At 41.7% G+C, this 20,188-nt stretch overlaps 1 long non-coding RNA gene across 1 annotated transcript in view; it reads left to right on the forward strand.

The window, feature by feature from the left end:
- LOC132378377 (uncharacterized) overlaps positions 1-18,558 on the forward strand; it is a 423,374-nt gene extending 404,816 nt beyond the window's left edge. Inside the window, exon 6 of the long non-coding RNA XR_009507010.1 lies at positions 16,079-18,558. This is a non-coding gene — a long non-coding RNA (uncharacterized LOC132378377). The remainder of the gene's footprint in view (positions 1-16,078) is intronic.
- The last annotated feature ends 1,630 nt before the right edge of the window (positions 18,559-20,188 follow it).

Here is a 20,188-nt window from a genome sequence, read left to right on the forward strand (position 1 = left end):
AATGGCCTAACAAATGGCAGATGGAGTTTAATACAGACAAGTGTGAGGTATTGCACTTTGGAAGGAAAAACCAAGGTAGAACATACAAGGTAAATGGTAAGGCACTGAGGAGTGCAGTAGAACAGAGGGATCTGGGAACACATATACAAAATTCCCTATAAGTGGTGTCGCGGGTAGATAGGGTCGTCAAGAGAGCTGTTGGTACATTGGCCTTTATAAATCAAAGTATTGAGTATAAGAGTTGGAAAGTTATGGTGAGGTTGTATAAGGCATTAGTGAGGCTGAATTTGGAGTATTGTGTGCAGTTTTGGTCACTGAATTACAGGAAGGATATTAATAAGTTTGAAAGAGTGCAGAGAAGGTTTACAAGGATGTTGCCATGACTTGAGAAACTGAGTTACAGAGAAAGATTGAATAGGTTAGGACTTTATTCCGTGGAGCGTGGAAGATGAGAGGAGATTTGATAGAGGTATATAAAATTATTGTGGGTATAGATAGAATAAATGCAATCAGGCTTTTTCCACTGAGGCTAGGGGAGAAAAACACCAGAGGACATGAGTTAAGGGTGAAGAGGGAAAAGTTTAAAGGGAAGATTGGGTGGGGGGGTGCTTCTTCACACAGAGAGTGGTGGGAATGTGGAATAAGCTGCCAGATGAAGTGGTAAATGCGGGCTCACTTTTAACATTTAAGAAAAACTTAGACAGGTACCTGGATGAGAGAGGTATGGAGGGATAAGGTCCAGGAGCAGGACAGTGGGACTAGGCAAAAAAATAGGTTTGGCACAGCCAAGAAGGGCCAAAAGGCCTATTTCTGTGCTGTAATCTTCTATGGTAACAAGGCAAATGGGATGGTTATCGACTTCAGAAGAACTCGTACCAGCTATGCCCACCTTTACATCATTGGCACATCAGTGGAAGCTGCAAGCAGTTTCAAATTCCTAGGAGTGCACATCTCACACAATCTCTCATGGTCCCAGAACACATCCTACACAGTCAGGAAAGCTCTGCTTTGTGAGGACGCTGAGAAAAGCTGGACATTGCACATCCATGTACTCATGATTGTACAGATGTGTAGCAGAGAGCATCCTGACGTGCTGCATCACTGCTTGGTATGGAAACTGCCCTTTGGCGGACAGGTAGACACTACAACTGGTAGTCAAAACTGCCCACCCACCACCAATGACATATATATCAGAGACATGTCAGAAAAAGGATATAACATCATGATAGGTCCCATCCACCATGCTCAGGGACTGTTTGTCCCACTACCATCAGGAAGGTGGCTACATAGCATTCGTGCCAGGACCACTGAACTCAAAAACAGTTATTTCCCAAAGCAGTAAAGCTGATCAACACTACCGCCCATTACCTACCACTCTACACTCCAAGCACTTCTGCTTTATTATTTACTGTCAGTCACCTTATGCACCCCTGTGCCTAGTGTCACTTTATGGACATGCAATCAGTCTATATCTATTGGCTAACATATGTATTTACATTTATTTCGATCTTGATTATTATTATTATTGTATTCTTTATCTTTTTTTATACTGTATTGGATCAGGAGTAACAATTATTTCATTACCACCATGAGCGGTGGAGAATAATATCCTTTTCACCATTGATGTCCAGTCCTCATACACTTTTATCTACCAGTTATGCAGGCCTTTTCATTGGCTATGTGGGACTGTTTATGTTCCAAGCCTTCCTTAGTAACGCTTACTGACTCTTTCTATGTTACATTGATGACCGCTTTATGGTGCTGCTTCACGCACCCACGCTGAGCTCGTCAATGTCATCAACTATGCCTCCAACTTGCACCTTGCCCTTAAGTTCACTTGGTCCATTTCTTACATCTGTCCCAACTTTCCAAATTCCTCTGTCTTTATTTCTGGAGACAAACTGTCTCCCTCCATCTTTTATAAATCTACTGATTCCCACGGCTATCTTGACAATAACTCTTCCTGCCCTGTCTCCTGTGAAAATGCTATTCCCTTTTTTCAGTTCCTTCACTTCCGCTGCATCTGTTCCCAGGATGTGGCCTTCCTTTCCAGGACATCAGAGACATCCTCCTTCTTCAGAGGATGGATTTCCTTTCCGCAACCATTGACGCTGCCCTCACCTATATCTTCTCCTTTCCCTGGACATGGTGCTCACTCCATTTTCTTGCTGTCTTAACAGGGATGGAGTTCATTTTGTCCTCACCTATCACCCCAAGAGCCTCTGTGCCCTACACATCATGCTCTGCAACTTCTGCCACCAACCACCAAATACATCTTTACCTCCTTCTTACTCTCCTCTTTCCGCAGGGATCGCTCTCTCCATGATTCCCTTGTCCATTCAACCCTCTCCACTAAGCTACCTCCTAGCATGTATCCCTGCCAGCAACAGAAATGCTGCACCTGCCCATTCACTTCCTTCCTCACCTGCATTCAGGGAGCCAAACAGTCCTTCCAGGTGAGGCAACATCTCACCTGTGAATCTTTTGGGGTCGTCTTCTCTATCCAGTGCTTCCGATATGGCCTCCTCTGCACTGTAAATTGGGGAGGGGCCGTTCTTCCGCATCTGCAGAATACCTTGTGCTCATAATTACTTCATTCTCCATTACACTTGTGTAAAGGAACTGACAATAAACAATCCTGAATCTTGAATCCGTAAATGTGTAATTTATGTCAAATTAGAGTAAGTTGTGCTGGGCAGTCAGCAAGTGTTGCCATGGGTCCAGTGCCAACATAGTGTGCCCACAACTCATTAATCCTAACTCATACGTCTTTGGAATGTGGCATCCGGAGGATTTGGAGGAAACCTACATATAAACTCATTAGAGAAAGATGCAGGAAACAAATCCCTACATTACAGCTGGTCCTGTAAAGAGTTGCATTACCCACTACTCCACTGTGCTATGCTTCAGACTACTCTTCGGCTATTGAGGAAAAGAAACATTCAACTCCTCTTCCAAGCATCATTTTTATCATTAACCCTTGCATGTCAATGCTAGATCTTCCAACTGAGAGAGACAGGCCTGTCCCAACTCATCGATTTTCATTTGGAACTGTCTAAACTGTGGCTAAATTTCAGAGAAGGAAAATCCAATGAAATTCCAACCTGGTACTAGGTGTTCAATTTCAAGAAAATATGTAAGAAAGCTCTCTGACAGCTGTCAGTTCAAACGTAGAGCTGATATGCACAAAGTTGAACAGAAAACTGCAACAGAGCAAGGGTATATTTTAAATTAGGATAAAGGTAAGAAGGGGCCAACTTTGCTTTGCTTGCCTCACAGTGCACACCCAATTGCTGAGTATAAATTGAGAGAGAAAAGTGGGACGAATATCTTGGATTATCCGGTTTCCTGCTTCTTTCTTCAAAAGCTTTTCAGAAGCGTGGAAGGGAAATATTAGAAAGAATGGTAAAAACTGCTGACAGACAGACAGCCATGTGCATCTAAACTACCTTTCACATCTCTTTCAGGATGCCCCCAAGTCTCATTGAGTGTAGTTACTTCTGTAATGTTGGAAATGCCATAATCTGTTTCACATCAAAGCAATCACGTAGCCATGAAACTGTCATGAAATCTCTGCTTCTGCTTGCATAAGTAACAAAATAATAAAGGGGGAAATATTGACCAGGATCCTGGGAATAATCCTTTGTTTTCTAATAGAGAAATCAAATCTACCAATGATCAGACAGGACTTTGGTTTAAGATCACATATGAAAGATGGCACTTCAACAGCAAGGCACTCCCTCAGTTCTCCATTAGAGTCTGCTTACAGTTTTACATGAATGGAGGTTTAGAGGAAAATGGCTGATCGATCAATGAATTCAATGTGTAATTCACTTACTAAACACCACCAATGGTCTTTGAAGCACTTACAACATTTATTTATTACTCAGAGGCTTCACTTCTAGTATTTTGTCAATAAATATATCTTGCATCCAGAGGGCTTCAAAATTCTACTTTTGGGACAGAATACTTCGGCTCATTTGCAATATGTTGCATTATCACTTTAGGACACGTCACCTACCATTCCCCAGGGAGACTGCCCAAGATTTTGCTATAGGCCTCATGGATTTATAAATGGTTGTGTGGAGACAGAGCTGGCCTTCTTTGGGGCCTGAATTGAAGCAGGAAATGGCATTTGATCCCAGAAATAATCAGTGGCGAGTAGGAAATCCACTTCATAGCAACCTCATAGGCAGGAAATGCCTCCTCTTATTTTGTGCTTGGGAAAAAAATACAGGATGATAAAAATAATACTGTAGAAAGAGGCAGAGAAACACTTGCTTTTGGATAACACTTCTCTGCCCACAATCATGAACTGATGCGTTAACCCATTTATATTAAATGTTTTCTGTGTTTCACTGTCAAAAGGGTTTATTTTCTTGCACTGGGAATAAATATCATTACACAGAGTAATCATTTAGGAGCACCCAAACTACACAGCCATGGCAGCTGAATTTTCTGCATTCAGCTTCATCTGAATGACTGCATTTAGCCTGGGGTCTGCCATCTATTATATGCTTATTGATTATTAATGTCACTCCTCGTATTTCCCCTGTAGGTGTTGATTGTTCTTCATTCAGACAATACAGCCTCACTCTCTACAGTGAATAAGGCAGCTCTGCAATCAAACAGCTTTGCAAGTTACAGAGCATAATAGGGGTGCTACATCATTCACAATTAGGTACAACAAAACCCACAACTGACATCATGACAGTTAACCAAGGCATCTCTCCAAATTTTCACACTGCAATATTAATCACTTTATTGCTTTTTATGCAAAAAGATCCCTGTTCAGTCTCTTCCAAGAGTTATTAATCCAGGACCCCAGTCTTATCCAATGATGACTCCATGATACCATTGTGAAAATAGAGAAGTTAAATCAGAGGTCCCGGCCGATTTAAGTCCCTCTGTCAATATCCCTAACAGAAACTATATAAACTGGTTAATCTGACTGTGCTGTTTATTGTAACTGCTGTGTCAAAATGTTCCACATATTACAGCATAGGCCCACAAATACTATGAAATGTTCTTAGGAAAACGTTATATAAAAGCAAGTACTTCAGGTCTTTAAACATTGCAACCTCTGTTCAATTTTATGAACCATTGCAAATGTGTGCGTCAATTTCCAACTCCTGGTGCTTCTCCAAGTGCGATGAGTTACTTTTGCTGGTGCAATTTCGCCCGGGATTCCATATGGTATGCAGTGGGAAGCAGGAGGGTTTGTGAATTTCTGGGAAGAAGCCAATGGAATGAGAATCGAGGTTCAAATGTATTTATCACACGTACATCAAAACATACAGTAAGTGCTTTATTTGCATTAACAATCAACATATCTGAGGGTGTAGCGGAGGCAGCCTGCAAGTGGTGCCACACAATCTGGCGCCAGCATAGCACGCCCACAATGCTCGGTCAAACAATACAGAACACAACATAACAGAGCACAAGCAACAAAATAACAATGGCAAAACAAGCCCCGTTCCTCCCCATCACCCATCCACTCGTGTGGGGTGTGCACTGTGACGTAGTGGTTAGCACGATGCTTTACAGTATGAGTGACCCGAGTTCGATTCCCAGCACTGCCTGTAAGGAGATTGTACTTTCTCCCTGTGATCGTGTGAGGTTCCTCTGGGTGCTCTGCTTTCCTCCCACAACCTTCTCCAAAGACGTACCATTTGGTAGGTTAATTGGTCATTGTAAATTGTTCTGTGATTAGGCTAGGGTGAAATCCTGGGATAGCTGGGCAGCACAGCTCTAAGGGCTGGAATGGCCTATTCCATACTGTATGTCAATAAATAAATAAACAAACAAACAATCAGACTGAACAGTATGTCTTTGACTTTGGATTCTGACATGGACTCACGGATATTGGGCTCTCGACTTTTTCAGCCGACTTGCAGAGATACTCTTATTCTCAACTACAACAGCCCCAGAAAACAGAGCAAGCACTGTGTTCCATTCCTCTCCAGTTTTCAAAGCCCTTCCAACAAGTTCCAGCTGACAGGCTGGGGAACTCTGACAGTAACCATCCTTTCGGGTCAATAAAGTAGCTCTGTGACTCTCCTTTAAAACAGGCTATTATGCAACATAAAGCTGCATGCAAGCTAACCCTTTGCTGGAAAACAGAAGTAAGAAAATCCACATGAGCTATTCAATGAAGACAAAACAATGTAATAGTCTGATTATATAACCTTGGAAACTTTTTTTGGAGCCTGCTTTTCAGTATGGTTTGGATGCTGCTTTGTTTCTGTGGAGCCAATTTAAATAACTTATGTTCTTTACAATGTTTTCACAAAGAAAGAGAGAGAGACACACAATGACATGATCAGAAAAAAAGATAGCAGCTCTTAAAGGACTCTTTACCCACTTATATATTAGACCACTAATGCAAGTGCATAAAATATTAATTGTGCTAACTTACAGCATTTGAAAATTTGGAAATTAAATGCTGTCTGTTCTATTGGAACAGAGACCGGTATCTTTAATGACTGCAAAGAGATGCCTTTTTATTCAAGAGCTGCATTTTGCAATTTTTATGACAATTTTGATGGGAAGGATGTGGGATAAACATCTTTTAAATAGTGCCTCCCAAAGATTTAAATGCAAAATACTGAAATGAAAGGCAGGTAACGGCTCATATTTATCCTGCCTTCAATCTTAATGGAATATCCAAGCCATAAGAAAGAGAAATGTCTAAACACATTACTGCATATTCAGAGCATGTCACACCCATTTTGTTGGGAAGACAACCTCAGCACTGAGAAAGTGGTCTGATAGCTCTTGTACTTGCTGCAAATAGAATCTAGTGCCAAAGGAAACAAGGCTGGAACAGTTGGTAAAAACAATAGCTGATACACAAGGGCCTTTTGATGTTTAGTCACAGCAGTGAAATTTGTCTGAATAAATCTTTAACCACGGTGCATGGGCCACAGGTATTACGATTAACCACAGTACAACATCAACAATAGGCAGAAGAGACCAAGGTAGCAGTTAGCATGAGGTTATTACAGATCAGGGGTCAGAGTTCTGAGATCCATTCTAGTGCTGTCTATAAGGAACTTGTATGTTCTCCCCATCATCATGTGGGCTTTCTACATGTGCTCTGGTTTCCTCCCATAGTCCAAAGATATGCTGGTTAGAGGTTAATTAACCATTGCAAATTGTTAGGCTCGGGTTAAATAGGTGGATTGCTGGGTGGCACAGCTCCTGGCACTAGGAGGGCTATTCCGTGCTGTATTTCTAAACCAGTGGTTCCCAAACAAGATTCTGGAATGGCTCTGGAGGACTGGAAAATTACAAATGTCACTCCACCCTTCAAGGAGGGAGGGAGGCTGAAGAAACAAAATTATAGGCCAGTTAGCTTGACCTCAGCAGCTGGGAAGGTCTTGGTATTGATTGGTAGGGTTGAGGCACTGGGGTTCTTTGAGGCACATGATAAAGACGGCCAAAGTCAGCATGGTTTCCTTAAGGGAAAATCTTGCCTGACAAATCTGTTGGAATTCTTCGAGGAAATAACATGCAGGAAAGACAAAGGAGAATCAGTTGTTGTTATGTGCTTGGATTTTTAAAGGGCATTTGCCAAGGTGCCACACATGAAGCAAGATGAGACTCATGGTATGTGTACAGGAAAGATAATAGCATGGGTAGGGCTTTGGCTGATTGGTGGGAGGCAAGGAGTGGAAATAATGGGGGCCTTTTCTGATTGGCTGTAGGTGACTAGTGGTTGTCTACAGGGGCCAGTGTTGAGACTGCCTCATTTTACTTTTTATATCAATAATTTGGATGACGGAATTGATGGCTTTGTGGCCAAGTTTGTCGATGATACAAAGGTAGGTGGAGGGGCAGGTAGTGTTGAGGAAGCATGAAGGCTGCTGAAGAACTTAAACAGGTAAGTCTAAGTTAATGGACAAAGAAGTGGTATGCGGTATGCGATGTACAGAGTCAGGAAGTCCATGGTCATGTACTTCGGTAGAAGGAATAAAAGCATCGACTTTTTGGTGTACGAAGGCTGTTGTAAAATTAGTTATGGTGTACAAAGGCGCTTGTAAATCTAGTCAAGAAGAGTTTATGAAAAGTTCCAAAAAACTAGGTAATGATAGAGATCTAGACGATTATAAGGCTAGCAGAAAGGAGCTTAGAAATGAAATTAGGAGAGCCAGAAGGAGCCAGGATTAAGGAAACCCCAAGGATTTCTACAAGTATGTGAAGAGCAAGAAGGTAAACTGTGACAGAATAGCACCAACCAAGTGTAACAGTGGAAAAGTGTGTATGGAACTGGAGGAGATAGCAGAGGTACTTAATGAATACTTTGCTTCAGTATTCACTACGGAAAAGGGTGTTGGCGATTTCAGGGATGATTTACAGCAGACTGAAAATCTTGAGCATGTAGATATTAAGAAAGAGGATGTGCTGGGACGTTTGGAAAGCATCAAGTTGGATAAGTCACCGGGATCGGACAAGATGTACCCCAGGCTACTGTGGAATGCAAGGAGGGAGATTCCTGTGTCTCTGGAGATGATGTTTGCATCATTAATGGAGACGGGAGAGGTTCTGGAGGATTGGAGGATTGTGGATGTTGTTTCATTATTCAAGAAACGGAGTAGAGATAGCCCAGGAAATTCTAGACCAGTGAGTCTTACTTCAGTGGTTGGTAAGTTGATGGAGAAGATCCTGAGAGGCAGGATTTATGAATACTTGCAGAGGCATAATATGATTAGGAATAGTCAGCATGGCTTTGTGAAAGGCAGGTCATGCCTTATGAGCCTGATTGAGTTTTTTGAGGATGTGACTAAACACATTGACAAAGATAGAGCAGTAGACGTAGAGTATATGGATTTCAGCAAGGAATTTGACAAGGTACCCCATTCAAGGCTTATTGAGAAGCTGAGGAGGCATGGGATCCAAGGGGACATTGCTTTGTGGATCCAGAACTGGCTTGCCCACAGAAGACAAAGAGTGGTTGTAGATGAATCATATTCTGCATGGAGGTCGGTGACCAGTGGTGTGCCTCAGAGATCTGTTCTGGGACCCCTACTCTTCGTGATTTTTATAAATGATCTGGATGAGGGAGTGGAAGAATGGGTTAGTAAATTTGCTGATGGCACAAAGGTTGGGGGTGTTGTGGATAGTGTGGAGGGCTGTCAAAGGTTACAGCGGGACACTTATAGGATGCAAAAATGGGCTGAGGAATGGCAGATGGAGTTAAAAACAGATAAGTGTGAGGTGGTACATTTTGGTAGGTCAAATAAGATGGCAGAATATAGTATCAATGGTAAGACTCTTGGCAGTGTGGAGGATCAGTGGGATCTTGGGGTCCGAGTCCATAGGATACTCAAAGCTGCTGCACAGGTCGACTCTGTGGTTAAGAAAGCCTTCATCAATCGTGAGACTGAGTTTAAGAGCCGAGAGGTAATGTTGCAGCTATATAGGACCCTGGTCAGACTCCACTTGGAATACTGTGCTCAGTTCTGGTCGCCTAAATACTGGAAGGATGTGAAAACCATAGAAGGGTGCAGAGGAGATTTACAAGGATGTTGCCTGGATTGGGGAACATGCCCTATGAGAATAGGTTGAGTGAACTCGGCCTCTTTTCCTGGAAGTGACAGAGGATGAGAGGTGTATAAGATGATGAGAGGCATTGATCATGTAGATTTTTTCCAGGGCTGAAATGGCTAGCACGAGAGGGCACAGTTTTAAGGTGCTTGGAAGTAGGTACAGAGGAGATGTCAGGGGTAAGTTTTTCACACAGACAGTGGTGAGTGCATGGAACGGGCTGCTGGCGACAGTGGTGGAGGGAGAAATGATAGAGAAATGATAAGAGACTCCTGGATAGGTAAATGGAGCTCAGAAAAATAGATGGCTATGGGTAACCCTAGGTAATTTCTAAGTTAAGGACATGTTCGGCACAGCTTTGTGGGCCGAAGGACCTGCACTGTGCTGTTGGTTTTCTATATTTATGTTCTATTTTCTAAATGGAGAGAAAAATAAAAATCCCAAATGCAAAGGGACTTGGGAGTGCTTGTGTAGGATTCTCTAAAGGTTAAGTTGCAGATTGATTTTGTGGTGAGGAAGGTACATTTCGAGAGGACTAGAATATAAAAACCAGGATGCAATGCTGAGGCTTTATGAGGCACTGGTGAGGCCTCACTTGGAGTATCGTGAACAGACTTGGGCCCCTTTTTTTAAGAAAGGATGTGCTGACATTGGAGGAATGTCAAAGGAGGCAAGAAAAAATGATTCTGTGATTGAAAAGCTTATCTTATGATGAGCGTTTGATGGCTCTCGGCCTGTACTTACTGGAATTTAGAAGAAGAATGGGGCGAGTTCTCATTGAAACCTATCAAATTTTTAATGGCCTAGATAAACTGGATAATGGTGAGGATGTTTCACTTAGTGGGGAGGGGTTATAATCAGAAGGCATAACCTTAGAATAGAGGGACATACTGTACATTTAGAACAGAGATAAGGAGAAATTTCTTTAGCCAGAGGGTGATGAATCTGTGGAATTTGCTGCATCAGGCACCTGTGGAGGCCAGGTCTTTGAGTGTATTTAAGGTGGAGGTGGATAGATTCTTGATAAATCATGGTGTGAAACGTTATGGGGATAAGGTAAGAGAATGAAGTTGAGAGGGAAATGGATTAGCCATGATCAAATGGTCAAGCAGACTCAACTGGCCAAATGGCCCAATTCTGCTCCAATGTCTTATGGTCTAGATATGCTGTTGGAAACATGATAAAGAGCATCTTGACCTTTTTCCACAGTGAACAATAATAGTCAGAGATTCCCTTCTGCAACCAAATGCCCTGATATAATTTATTGAAACCACAGCTTCAGCTCAAGTTCATTTTGTAGCAAGATCAGTTCTTCCTCTATCCTTCTTGTTAATTCCTCATTACAAGTTGTTCAGGAATGGATTTATTATCCAATCTGGAATTTAGATCACGAGAAAACCCTGAAATGTCTCTGATATGTCATTATGCAGCTCACCCATGTGGGCAACGTATACTTGAAGATCATCATCTGGTATTCTTTTTTTCTCTTCCAACTTGGAGAGATGCAGAAATTGGAAAAGGTTATGACGGAAAAAATTAAATAGAGTTAACTTGGACAGAAATGTGGACACAACTTATCTGACTTTGATAACATTCACATAATTTCCTTGCAATTGAATGGTGATTCCATGCAACTTTACAAATAATTCCAACGAATAAGCAGCGTCATATCAATTATTCTTGAGTTGATTACTGAATGAAGCATTTGAGTCTTTAAACAATTTTATCTCAGTTTCTTTTTGAAAACCATCTGACTTCTATGTGCAACAGCAGGCTCTCAAACTGTTCAGCACTTTCTATACAAAGCTCTCAAAATAGTCTAACTGAGAGCATAGGACAATTTTATTTATTGCTGTGATAATAGTATTTAATTATTTGTGCAGCCGATTGCTTAGTTTTTAAGCAACAAGATGTGTCTGAATTAGACAGCAAATGGTAAATACCTGGACTATACCTCTTCCCTCTTTCCACCATGTTCCCACACCACCCTATACCTCTTCCCACCCTGTTACTTGTAAAATCCCATCCTCTTCTCTCAATTCCTCCGTTTCGGCTGCATGTGCTCTCTGGATGAGGCCTTTTTATTCCAGGACAAAGGAGGTGTCCTCCTTCTTCAAAGAAAGAGGTTTCCCTTCCTCTGCCATCAACCTGCCCTCAACCGCATTGCTTCCACGTCATGCACGTCTGCCCTCACTCCGACCTCCTGCTACCCTGCCAGGGATAGGGTTCCTCTTGTCCTCACTTACCACCCCACCAACCTGTGCGTCCAGCACATAGTTCTCCGAAACTTCTGCAATCTCCAATGAAATCCCACCACCAAGCACATCTTTCCCTCCCCCCCACAGAATTCCACAGGGATTACTACTTAAGTGACTCCCTTGTCTATTCATCCCTCCCCACTGATCTCCCTCCTGGCTCTTATCCTTGCAAGCAGAACAAATGCTACATCTACCCTTGCACCTCCTCTCTCACTACTATTCAAGGCCACAAACAGTCCTTCCAGGTGAGGCAACATTTTACCTGTGAGACTGTTGTGGTTATCTATTGTATTTGGTGATCTGGTGTGGCCTCTTGTATTTTGGTGAAACCCGACGTAGATTGGGAGACTGCTTCACTGAGCACCTAAGCTCCATCTGCCAGAAAAAGAGGAATCTCCCAGTAACCACCCATTTTAATTCCACTTCCCATTCCCATTCTGACTTGTCCATCCCTGGCCTCCTCTACAGTCGTGATGAGGCCACACTCAGGTTGGAGGAGCAACACTTTATATTCCATCTAGGTAGCCTCCAATCTGATGGCTTGAACATCGGTTTCTCTAACTTCCAGTAATAACCCCCCGCTTCTCTATTCCACATTCCTATGTCCCTCTCTCAGCTTATCCCCTTGCCTGCCCATTGCCTCCCTCTGGGGCTCCTCCCCATTTTTCTTTCTTCCATGGCCTTCAGTCCTCTCCTATTAGATACCCCCTTCTCCAGCCCTGTATCTCTTTCACCAATCAACTTCCCAACTCTTTACTTCACCACTCACCCCCTCCCAGTTTTACCTACCACCTTGTTTTGCTCCCTCCCCTCCCACCACCCTTTTACTCTGGCTCTACATCTTTTTTTCTCCAGTACTGCTGAAGGGACTCAGCCCCAAACATCGACTATACACTTTTCTAGAGATTATGTCTGGCCTCCTGAGTTCCTCCTGCATTTTGGTTGTGTTACTTGGATCTCCAGCATCTGCAGATTTTCTCTTGTTTGTGAATGGTAAATAAATTAGCTTCAGCCTTTTGCAAGCAAGTTTTATCCCCACCGAGGCCTCTTGTCATTGATGGTTCCACGAGAATGGTGATGCACAATGTCCTTCTCTTTGAAAAATTGCTCAATAACCCAAAATAACAATTCCCCCTTCATGTTTGTTTCCAGTCCCCTTGTAAATAACAACTCTTGGACCAGGTTTTCATGTTTTATGAAGGAAGCATAACCAAGAAGCAAGATTCATTGCTTTGCCAAGTTGGCTCATCCAACTGCAGAACAAATTCTGTTCTAAGTACGTTGTACAACGTGTCTTCCACATTCTAAGATATTTCATTTTTGAACAGAGTTATCACTGAGCAGGATCACTTTAATTATTTAGTCTGGTGACTTATGCAAAACGTATTCAGAACCTCCTTTACTGCTGGCAGAATCTGTTCTTCTCCAATTGCATGGGGTTTGTGAGATTTAGCAATAAACAATGAAATGTTGTATGAAGCACACAAACCATCACTGTTTTGTTGTGAAGTTCCGGCAAACATATTTTGAATTTCTGAAAGTTTTCACAAAGTGAATGAAAACAAGTCAAGTTCTTTTAGTTTTATCATTGTGTATTCTCTTCAAACGTTCAAGAAGCCTTGACAGTTCCATTGCCTCACTTGAAAAATCTTTTTTTTACAAAACAGACACATTGGCTGCTGTTGGTTGCTTGGTACTGGTATAAATTCATATTTCAGATATTCTACATTATGCTGTCTACACTTCTTTTTCATTGGGTCTGCTTCTGTTTCTTTCATTATAGATTAATAACCACAGTCAATCCCCTATTGCGTAAGTCCAACTACAAGCACTGTGATCAACAAAGGGGAAAGCCATCATCATAGCTCAGGCAGAACCTGACTCTCTGCCTGAAGGTGCTTGAAGTAGGGTAGCGATATCTCAGTTAGGCCGTGGGCTAGAGAAATGAGGTTGAGACCATTCAAACTGAACAGAAAAATGCCATGCCCTAACTCACAGGAAATGTGTCACTGCGTGATTAGAATATGGGAATCATACTAGTTAGTGCTGTACTACAGTAATAAGTGGCAATAATGTGTGAGCTGGGCCTAGAAATAACAGATTCCTTCAGTCCAGATTTCATGGTATGCCAAATACAGAGGTGTTGCATTACTTTTCAGTAAATGTAATGTACTTCAAGCAAAGTCGAAGAGAATGATGGGTTAGCAAGAGATGAGGTGATTATGTGTCTATTGTGATCAATTGTAAGGTACTGGGGATCAAATGCTTATAATAAGTAATTCAGATGTTTAAAAAAGCCGATAATCCTCCAGCTGCTCAGTTTGCTACTGAGCACACACCCCCACCACCCCCTGTATCCTTATCATCCCCTTAAAAACACCCACTGCCACTAAGATGACAGTATCACCTACTTTGGGAACATCTGCTCTAAACAAATAAATTTTAAGAAATAATTAAGAAGAAAGCATTGGCAGTGTCATTTGTGTTGTGATCATATTTTCACAAATAATTTAAAGTCTTGCACTTACTTTAACGTCCTTCTCATTTGTCAAAAGATGTTGTAGCAAGTTATGTACGTATGCATTGTAGTCACAAATATAAATGCAATAATGTGACAGTGCAATTACTTTGTTCTGCTGTATACATCGCTGACTACAACTCAAAAATTGTAATCACTGTAGTTTATACCCAGCAAACTTTTACAAACAGCTTTGTGAAATGACCAAACTTGTTTTTTTCTCAGTAATATTAAAGGAAAGGTAAAAATATTGTACAGGCACAAATTGTCTACCTACCCGTAAATTAACTCCATTGGATCCATCACAACTGCATACAGAGGCAGTCTCTGATTAACCAGAATGGCCTAGAGATAAAGGCCAAATGTACACAATTGTGGGAGCAGGATTCTGGACTGTTTGGTGATGTTGAAATCCTCACCATTGAGTTAAAGGACATCAAATTTCATGGGAGGCTGGCAGAAGAGGGGAACCATGATAGCCAGGATTTGAAAACATTCTGGTGGGCCAATAGTGGTTGAGGAGATGCCCAGGAGGTGGCATCAGTGGGAACAGAGGCAGAATAACATGGAATAGGTCAAAAGATTCACTATCAACACAGCCTCAGCCCTGATCATGTCTTCCTTTGAAGAAGAGCTCCATCGTACTTGCTTGCGTTCTGCAGTGCAAGTCCATTCACCTGGCATAGCAAGTGTTGGCAGAACCTTTTGCCACTGTTTGTTCTACAGGAAGTTCACTCTCCTGCCGTTATCAGGAACCCGGCCACAGTGTAACACAGATTACATTCTCACCTTGCTGGCTTTAAAACTTCATTGCGAGTGGTGTATGGGTAAAGGTCATTATTCGGAAAATTACTCCTTGCTTAATGTACATTACATGTCTGGTCAACACGATCCCTTGTGGTGTGGAACACCATCAACAGAGCCACCTGTAGAGTAAGCAGCAACACCTAGCAGTCCAAATCAAACCTCCATAAATGATCATTTCTCTTCTTCTGTTCTTTTTAAATGGTATGCATTCAATATTATTTTGAAAAGATGATCATTGTGAGTTACTACCTCAACCAGAAAGGATCACCTCCAGCAAAGTCACACTCCTTCAGTAGGAGATCAAAGTGTCTATATTTTTGGGCTTTGAGTTCTGGAATTCTCAAGATAGTTGCCAACTGAGCCATGACTGGCACAGTTAATTCTTCTTTCTTATATTACTTCATTATATGTATTTTCCTCACACGCTCTGCCCTTCATGATCTGACTTGCTGGATGGTGAGCGACGCGGGCCAAACTGCAGCAAACACTTCAACTGTGGTTACTGTGGTAACATGGCGCCCTGTCTCAGCATACCCAGACCTCGGATATGCTGACTAGGTGGGTCGACTGTACGTTCCACTGGAGCTACGGTGGGCCTTTCATCGTATCGGCAATTCTACTGCCCTTCATCACATCCTGAATACAGTCATTAGCCAGGGCTCCATGCTGCAGCTTTAATCCTCTACCAGCAGCCATCCAGACTGCCTGCTCTTTCACACAGTGGTGGCATGTTGAATTGTTATAAAAGGCAGACATTGTGGCTGTTGTCATGGTACTATGCACTAACCTGAATTTTGTGTTTATTTGTCTCTACACCATCTGCATTTTGATTGCTTGTGAGCCTTTGTGTTTGTGTCTCTTTTGGGATTTTACTAAGGAGCCCCGAGGAACAATATGAGTGTGATTTTGAAAAGCCTACTCACTCACTCTCTTCCTTCTTTTCCAGGCTGCTTTTTAAAAGAAGCAATTCAATGCTGCTGGTAACTCTCAAAGGATTCCAATAAGGCCATCATGTGAGATTATGAATGAACTTTCTTCCGATAAATTGGCAAAAGACTCCGCTGAATGGAAGACTTCCTCAGACATTACTAACCACTTGGAGTTATGTGTAAAGAATGGGGATGTGAATAGAAGGCAAGCGGATACCAAAGTCCTTTGGGCATAATCATCCCAAAGCATCCTCTGTCTAATTCAAATCCATTTCCATCAAAAAGCCTTGTGGAATTCTTCCACTGGATATTGCAGTTCACATCCACAGATCATTAAACCTAACAGGGTAGATCAATAAAGGTGGTTAAATAGACAACTGGATGCTTTCCTTTATTAGCCAAAGCATAGAATAAAGGGAGGTTATGCTGGAAAGTTACACAAGTTAGACCCCACCTAGAGACTATACACAGTTCTGGTCTCTACTTGACAGGAAAGATGATGAGAGAGATTCAGAAAATGTACAGACATGTTGCTAGGACTGGAAAATTGTAACAATGAGGAAAAACCTATAAGAGAATTATCAAATAATGTGAATAAAATTATAGGATGCCTCTGTGTAAATAATGGGAAGCTATTTATCTTTGTGGGTGGGATTAAGGGTTTGGGCAGCAGATCAGTCAAAAAGCATGAGGGAAATTATTTAAAATAAATACAAAAGGATTCAAAGTGAGATGAGGAATTGTCTTTCCCATCCAGAATATAATAGAGATCTTTAACTTCCTTTCAAGCATTGAGCTCAAGGCAGAAGAACCCAAAGGTACTCAGATAAATACAGGAAGAGCTTGTAGGCCTATGGACTTGGTGTTATAAAGCAAGGTAAGGCTGGATAACATGGATCGGGTGCACTGAATAGCCTATAAATGTTCCATAATTTAATGGTGCTCCAGCAAAATAAATTTGCTGAAGTAGACTTGCATTTGAAAAATGAAAAGCAGCAAACAGCAGGGGAAAGAAATGCATGAAATGCAATGCAGAAGCAGCTATTTGTCAGGTCAAGCGATTGTAATCTATAATACTGTAGTGAGAAGCAACTTCAGAACAAATCAAACTTCTTAGCTCTCGAGCAAGAAATCCCATCAGCTGTTAGTTTAGTCGGCTGAATATTACTAAATATTACTGATTGCTTTTGGCAAAGAATGATGTTGAATTCTGTGCAATAAAATCAGCTGTTTATCCAAAATGGATTATATTAATGTATAGGCTCTATGCGAGCTGCCACATACTCTATTTACCTTATATTCTTTGGTATCTGACTACTGCCCAAAACAAGGCTAATAGCCAACACAGTATGACTGCTTCCTGGATCTTGGAGACCAGGAAACTCTTCACTTCCATGATGCACAAAATTTAGATTTTCCTTCAAATATTTCTCTAACAATTACACATATTATCTAAAGCTGCCAATGGTAATTCCTACTGTTAGACTACAAGATGTTTAATTCTATTTGTAACATCTCATGATGATACAATTGCACAAAGAGATATTGAAGCCAAGGTCTTGGAGTTTATTGAGGGGATGATGGTATTCAATGCTGAGCTGTAGGTAAAGAGCATGCTAGCTGTCCAGATGTTGCAGCATTGAGTTATCTATGTATTTCATGATATTGTTGTTGTAGTGTGAGTATTATTAAAATCAAGATAATACTAATCGGGGAGCTGTTGGTAGCAAGAGGCGGGATCCAGGGTTGGCGGGGTCTTTACTTCTGCTGTTTTTACTCCCAGTATGCATTGTATATAGTTCCTCCACCCATGCCGCATGAGGTACCTGGAAGCCTCTGTATTGTAAATATCATTTGCCATCGCAGATAAAGATGCTCTTTTGGCCATCAAGTTGTGGAGTGGTCTTTTTGTAAAGTAGAAGTTACCACAATTATAAACTTTTGCCAGGCCACTCCTCAGCTTCCAAAGCTTCAGAGAAAACAACCTAAATTTGTTCACCTGTTCATTGGGGCTAATAGTCTACATTTTGGCAGCATCCTGATAAATATCCTTCTAAAGCTTCTGCGTCCTTCCTATACAGTCTATGCAGTCTAACATATTTGTAAAGCTGTAACATGACTTCCCGACTCCTACCATCAATGCTCTGACCAATGAAACCAAGTACAGCATACACCTTTAACATTCCACCTACTTCTGTGGCCACCTTCAGGGAGCTGTGAACAGCACGCGCATACTGAAAGATAAATAGATAAAAGAAGCTGAGTCAAGGAAGTGTGTATTGTAGACACTAACTGCAGATATGTTTTGCAGGGGATCTCACTCTAAATAGATCATGAGTGGTCCAACTGATTCATTAACTCCAAATGCCTCCATTTTACACTTTAAAACCTTATGAAGATCAAAAGTAATATTCAAGAACCAATGGGGAACAAAATTGTCAGGAATAATAATCCTATCCAGATACTTGTATATCTGATCTCTCAGAACACCTTCCAATAATTTACCTACTACTGATGTCAGGCTCACCGGCTTGTAATTACCTGGTTTACGTCTGAAGCTTTTTTTAAACAATGGAAAAACTTGAGCTACCCTCCAATCCTCCGGCACCGCACCCGTGGCTAAGGACATTTTAAATATTTCTGCCTTGGCCCCTGCAATTTCTACACTAGTCTCTCTCAAATTCCAAGGAAATATCATGTCAGGTCCGGGGGATTTATCTACCTTTATTCACTGTAAGGCATCAAGCACCTCCTCCTCTTTAATCTCTGTATGTTCCATGACACTACAGATTGTTTCCCTTCTTTCCATATATGCTATGCCAGTTTCCTGAGTAAATACTGATGCAAAAAAACTGTTTAATATCTCCCCTATCTCCTGAGGCTCTGCACATAGGTGACCATTCTGATCTTCTAGGCGTCCAATTTTGACCCTTGCTGTCCTTTTACTTTTAATATACTTGTAGAAACACTTTGGGTTTACCTTCGCATTATCTGCCAAAGCAACCTCATGTCTTCTTTTTGCATTCCTGATTTCCTTCTTTAGTATTTTCTTACATTTTCTATACTCTTCAAGTACCTCATTTGTTCACTGTTGCCTCTACCTGCTATGCATCTCTCTGTTTTTCTTAAACAGGTCGCCAATATCCCTTGAAAACCAAGGTTCCCTATGCCTGTCAACTTTGTCTCTAATCCTGGCAGGAGCATACAAACTCTGCACTCTCAGAATTTCGCCTTTGAAGGCCTTCCACTTACTGAACACATCCTTGCCAGAAAACAACTTATCCCAATCCACTTTTCCTAGATCCTTTCTCATTTCCACAAAATTGGCCTTTCCCCAATTTAGAACCTCAACCCTATATAGAGTTGTAAGGAAAGCTCTTGGCACATTGACCTTAAATCAAAGTACTGAGTACAGGAGGGAGGATGTTATGTTGAAGTTATAAAAGATGATTGTGTGGCCTAACGTGAAATATAGTGTGTTGTTTGGTCACCTACCTAAGAAAAAATTGAAAGCGCAGAGAAAACTTACAAGGAATTTGCCAGCACGAGGAAATCTGCAGATGCTGGAAATTCGAGCAACACACACAAAATGCTGGTAGAATGCAGCAGGCCAGGCAGCATCTACAGGAAGATGTACAGTCGATGTTTCGGGCCGAAACCCTTTGTCAGGACTCACTTGAAACGTCTCGACTTGAAACGTCGACTGTACCTCTTCCTATAGATGCTGCCTGGCCTGCTGTGTTCCACCAGCATTTTGTGTGTTTTGAAGGAATTTGCCAAGGCTGGAGAACCTGAGTTGTACAGAAAGGCTGAATATGCTATGACTTTATTCCCTGGAGCACAGGGGAATGAAGGGTAATTTGTCAGAGGTATGCAAAATAATGAGGGGTATGCAGTAGATGGGGGTAAATGGAAGCAGCCTTTTCCCACTGAGCTTGGGTGAGACTAGAACTGGAGATCATGTTGTAAGGGTGAAAGGTGGAATGTTTAATGAGGGAGAGCTTCTTCACTCAGAGTGTGGAACAAGCTGCCAACAGAAGTGGGTTCGATTTCAATATTTAAGAGAAATTTGGATAGGTATATGGATGGAAGGGGTATGGAAGGCAATGTTCTGCATGCAGGTTCAT

This window comes from Hypanus sabinus, chromosome 20, assembly GCF_030144855.1.
Source record: "Hypanus sabinus isolate sHypSab1 chromosome 20, sHypSab1.hap1, whole genome shotgun sequence".
NCBI lineage: Eukaryota > Metazoa > Chordata > Chondrichthyes > Myliobatiformes > Dasyatidae > Hypanus > Hypanus sabinus.